Source organism: Rattus norvegicus, chromosome 20 (genome assembly GCF_036323735.1).
Source record: "Rattus norvegicus strain BN/NHsdMcwi chromosome 20, GRCr8, whole genome shotgun sequence".
In the NCBI taxonomy this organism is placed as follows: Eukaryota; Metazoa; Chordata; class Mammalia; order Rodentia; family Muridae; genus Rattus; species Rattus norvegicus.
Window position 1 is genome coordinate 25,717,781 of NC_086038.1, and position 6,000 is coordinate 25,723,780.

A 6,000-nucleotide genomic window follows, 5' to 3' on the forward strand; every position below is an offset into this window, starting at 1 on the left:
GCACTGCTGCTCTTTCTAAGATCCTGAGTTCAGTTCCCAGCAACCACATGGTGGCTCACAACCATCTGTAATTGGATCTGATGCCCTCTTCTGGTGTGTCTGAAGACAGCAACAGTGTACTCATACAAATAAAATAACTCTTTTAAAAAAAGAAAGAAAAGACAGTCCAGTTTAGTTTGCTTGAGTTTCTGGTTCTCTTACTTGTGACTCCCTAGTATTTGTAAAGCAGTTCACTGGCCAATTTCCTTTTCTTCTAATAGATTCTCATCGAACCTGGCCTAGCTATAAACTTGCTGCAAGGTGCCCCACCTTGCTGGAAGGTAAACTTGTGAAAGGCTCAAGGTTGAGTCTTAACTACTGAGAGACGCCCCCTCCCCCAAGTGAGACACAAGAACAGAGTTCAATGCAAATGCAAGAGGTTTATTTTTCCGGCATGTCAGGGTTGACCTTCAATCAGCCCCTCCTGGTGAGTGACTAGAGGATGACCCTGAATGACTGTAACAAGCAGTTTTTATGCTTTTTAGGAGTACTGGTTACATCAGCAAGGTTACAGTTTACGAACACTATCTGGGACCCAGGTGAAAGTCAGTTCATTTTGCCGTTTTTCAAGAAAGTTCCTGCTCCTCCCAGGAACTGTGGGTGGGGAATGGAGGCAGGAAGCTGGTACTTGGCCTAATCTTGACCTGAGGCGGTGAGTGTAAGGCTGGTGAAAGCCCCTAGGGTCCTTCAGTTGTTGTTTGTTTTTTAAGATTATTTATTTATTTAATGTCTGTGAGTACACTGTAGCTGAGTTCAGACACACCAGAAGAGGGCACTGGATTCCTCCAGTTGTGAGCCACCATGTGGTAGGGAATTGAACTCAGGACCTCGGGAAGAGCAGCCAGTGCTCTTAACTGCTGAGCCATCTCTCAAGACCTGTTTTTTTTTTTGTTTGTTTGTTTGTTTTTTTGTTTTTAAGATTTATTTATTTTTTGTATGAGTGTTCTATCTGTTTCTACACCTGCACATAGCAGGAAATACTAAAAAAGCAATCTATGCTAGGCACCGGCCTGTTCTCACCTCTAGGAGAGCTCTGAAATCTCTCCACCAGACTATGTTCCCCCATGGTGGGTTGCTGCCCACGCCAGCCACACGCATCCAAATTCACACGGCTGGCTAGCTGGTTTGCTCTTCTCACAAACCCAACATTTGCCGCTGTACCTTTCTCTCTGGAACCCAGCTGAGTTGACACATGAAGGAAAACACCACACAAACTTAGTTTAGAATCAACAGGTAACACAATCGCTGGGCACGGCAACTACCATCCTAGTTTGTAAGCCATTCTAAGTTAAATCCTCTGGTGGCAAATCCTGGCAGGTCCACCATCTAAACCAGGGGACCTCTCGTTCGCTATAAGTTGTCCTCTAAGCTCTCCCCGTCCAGATGCAACGGGGAGACTCCTGCCTCTTCTCTTCCTCTTTTCGACCCGGAAGTCCTGCCTATTCCTCGCCCAGTAATTGGTCCCCTGAAATTTTCATTCATTAGGAGGAGGTTCTGCCACACCTGCATGCCAAAAAAGAGCACTAGAACCCATCATAGATTGGTTGTGAGCCACCTTGTTGTTGCTGGGAATTGAACTCAGGACCTCTGGAAGAGGAGCTGGTGCTCTTAACTTCTGAGCCATCTCTCCAGAGAGAACTTTAAAAAAAAAAAAACTTTAAACTTCTGATTCTCTTGTCTCTACTTCCCAAACTGTGTTTACAGACATTTGCTGTTTTATGTATTACTGGGAGTGGAGTTCAGGCCTTCATAAGTGCTGGGCAAACACTGTAGCAATTGAACTTTGTCTCCAGCTACAATAACCAGTTCTGTCAAAGACAAAGGTCAAGGTTATGTCACCAACAGTCTTAGTTTTGGCTATGGAGTTGAAACTTAATATTGTGGATAATGAGAAGCTGGTGACAGCTATATTTGGAAACATTAAACACAGAGTAATGGATAGGATGGTGGGGGAGGCAGACACTGACAGATCATGCACCAGGGAAGTTACTTAGGAAGACTTTCAATGATTCCAGCAAAGGGATGATAGTGCCAGTTGTAGTGGTCCTTGCTTTTAATCCCAGCATTCTGGAATATGGCGGATGAATGGAAGTGAGGTGGACTCTGGTCTAGCTAGGGATTTCCGGGCCAGCTGAAGGTATCTACTGAGACCCCTGTCTTTTGTGTGTGTGTGTGTGTGTGTGTGTGTGTGTGTGTGTGTGATTTATTTATTTTAGTTATATGAGTACATTGTTGCCATTTTCAGACCAATTACAGATGGTTGTGAGCCACCATGTGGTTGCTGAGAATTGAATTAGAACCTCTGGAAGAGCAATCAGTGCTCTTAACCACTGAACCATCTCTCCAGCTGGAGACCCTGTCTTTAAAACGAAAAAAGTATATGTTGGGGGATGGTGCTTTTGGGGACAGAAAAACAAATTATTCAGAAGGGAAATCTACACACTGCACCCTCTTCATAGGCTGAGGCAGGAGGAGCAGGAGTTGTTTGTTTCTTTGATACAGGGTCTCAGTGTATAGCCTAGGCTAGGCTGAAACTCACTCTGTAGACCAGGATGGCCTTCAACTCACAGAGATCCACCTCTGGCTCTCAAATGCTGGAACGAAAGATGTGTGCTACCACACCTGGTAGGATCAGGTGTTTCAAGGTTATCTTCTAGGATACAGCAAGACAAGAGGAGGAGGAGGAGAAGGAGGAGGAAGAGGAGGAGGAGGAGGAGGAGGAGGAGGAGGAGGAGGAGGAGGAAGAGGAGGAGGAGGAGGAGGAGGAGGAGGAAGAGGAGGAGGAGGAGGAGGAGGAGGAAAAGAAAGAATTTAAACAAACGGGGTTGGGGATTTAGCTCAGTGGTAGAGCGCTTGCCTAGCAAGCGCAAGGCCCTGGGTTTGGTCCCCAGCTTAGAAAAAAAGAAAAGAAAAGAAAAAAAAAAAAGAATTTAAACAAACACGGGTTAGATTCACAAGCCTGTAAACGCAGCATTGAGAGAGCTAAGGGAAGAGGGTGAAAGTGGCAAGTTTGGGATTTGAGGCTAACTTGAAGAATATGTAAGTTCTTGCGTTCAGAAAACAAAGGAACAAATTTTATTTGTGTGATCGGCTATGGTTTTCGGTTTTGGGATGTTGTTGTTGTTGTTGTTGTTGTTGTTGTTGTTGTTTGAGACAGAGTTTCTCTATTTCAGGGTTCTAGAATTTGCTTTGTAGGTTAGGCTGGCCTCAAACTCAGAGATTCATCTGCCTCTGCCTCTGTTAGAATTAAAGATAATATGCACCACTACTGCCTAGCCAAAAAAAAAAATTTTTTTTTCCGGAGCTAGGGACCGAACCCAGGGCCTTGCACTTGCTAGGCAAGCGCTCTACCACTGAGCTAAATCCCCAACCCCCACAAAAAATTTTTTAAGAGGCTAAAGGCATAGCTTAGCACTTAAGAGCAATTACTGGGGCTGGAGAGATAGCTCAGTGTTTAAGAGCACTGGCTGCGGGCTGGAGAGATGGCTCAGCGGTTAAAAGCACTGACTGGGGTTGGGGATTTAGCTCAGTGGTAGAGCGCTTGCCTAGGAAGCACAAGGCCCTGGGTTCGGTCCCCAGCTCCGGAAAAAACAAAAACAAAAGCACTGACTGCTCTTCCAGAAGTCCTGAGTTCAATTCCCAGCAACCACTGATGCCCTCTTCTGGTGTGTCTGAAGACAGCTGCAATGTACTTATAATAAATAAATAAATAAATAAATAAATAAATAAATAAATAAATCTAAAAAAAAAGAGCAATTATTGTTCTTGCAGAGGATTGGGGTTCAGTTCTCAGCACACACAGGCATCTATAACTATAGTTCCAGTGAGTATGACTCACTCTTCTGACTAACTTGTGCATCAAGCACACAGGCAAAAACTTATACACATAAAATATATAAGTATGAATTTAATTTTTGAGACAGGGTCTCACTATGTAGTCCTGGCAGGCCTGGAGCTCTCTATGTGGACCAGACTAACCTCAAACTCACAGAGATCTACCTGTCTCTGTGTCTCAGGTGCGGGAATGTGTCCTCATATCTTGTTTTATGCAAAGCTGGAAATAGAGTCCAGGCCTTCACACATGCCAGGCAAACACTCTACCAATGGAACTATAGCTCCAGCTTCAATAACCAATTAAAATCATGTGCCACCATGCCTGACCGAAGCATTTGTATTTGTTTTTTGAAACAGGGTCTCACTATGTAGCCCTGGTTGCCCTGGGACTCATTTGTAGACCAGGTTAGCCTAGAACTCACAGAGATCTGCCTACTTCTGCCTCCCCAGTGCTAGGGTTAAAGGTATGCATCACTATTGCCCAGTAAAAAATTTTATATAAAGTAAAAATAAACATTTGGATGAATATTTATCTAAATAGAGGAAGAAAGACAAGAAGCTGATTCAATGCACAGGAGTTTGGAGATACACACAAATAATGAATAACTCATGCCTGGATAGCAAATGAATCTTTGAATACTTATAGACTATAACAATATTTCAATAAATATAGACCACAAACATGACAATGACTAGTTTAAAAAGGTCTTCTTTAGGTTTTATCTCTCTTTTTGTTTGTTTGTTTTTGTTTTGAAACAAGTCTCAAGACCAGGGTTGGTTTCAAACTCACAGAGATCCAGCAGCCTAGACTTGCCAAATGCTAGGGTTTAAGTTATGGGGCACCATGCTCAGCCCTGTCTTTGGTTTTATGCTAGCTAGTTTTCTGTCAGCTTGATACAAGTTAGAGTTATCTAAGAAGAGGGAATCTCAACTGAGTCAATGTCTAAGCCAAAGTGGCCTACAAGTCTGTGAAGATTTTCTTGATGAATGATTGATGTGGGAGGACCCAGCCTACTATGGGCAGTGCCATCCCTGAGTAAGTGGTTCTGAACTATATAAGTATATTTTTGGTAGTGAGTCTAGACTTTAATGGCTGGACTATCTTTTCCAGTTGATGCTGGTAAGAGTGTAAACTTGTACAAACATTTTGGAAATCAATTTCTTGATTTCTCAGAAAACTAGGAATAGTTCTATTTCAAGACCCAGCTATACCTCTCCTGGGCATATACCCAAAAGATGCTCCAACATATAACAAGGACACATGTTCCACTATGTTCATAGCAGCCTTATTTATAATAGTAGAAACTGAAAACAGCCAAGATCTCCCTCATCTGAAGAATGGATTTTAAAAATGGGGTACATCTATATAATGGGATAGTATTCAGCTATTAAAAACAAAGACATCATGAATTTTGCAGGCAAATGGATGGAACAGAGAATATCATCCTGAGTGAAGGAACCCAGACCCAAAAGAACATGCTTGGCATGTAGTCACCTGTAAGTGCATGTTAGCCAAAAAGTACAGGATACCCATGCTATACTCCACAGACCCAAAAAAGCTAAACAAGAAGGAAGGCCCAAGAGAGGATGCTTGGATCTCACTTAGGAGGGGGAACAAAAGAGTCATAGGAGGCAGATGGAGGTAGGGTACTGGATGGGAGAGGGGGTGGGAAGGGAATGGGAGGACATTTCAGGATCAGAAGTGGGAGGAGACAGGAGAGATGGCTGAGAACGAATGGGAATTTGCAACTGGTGTGTGTGGAGGATTGGAGCACATCTCCAGGACATGCCAAAGACCTGGGATGGGAGAGGCTTCCAAGAATCAGTGGGAGTGACCTTAGCTGAGACTCATAGCAGTGAAGATATGGAACCTGAAGAGGCTGACTCCTACAGCCAGACAGGAACCCCAGTGGAGCAATAAAGACACCAACCCACCCACAAACTTGAGACCTATCCCACAGTCAAGACCAGACTGACACTACTAATGATACTCTGTCATGCTTACAGACAGAAGTCTAGCATGGCTGTCCTCTGAGAGGTCCTGCCCAGAAGTTGACTTAGAAAGATGCACAGACTCACAGCCAACAATGGACAGAGGTTGGGGACACTTACAGAAGAGTCGGGGGA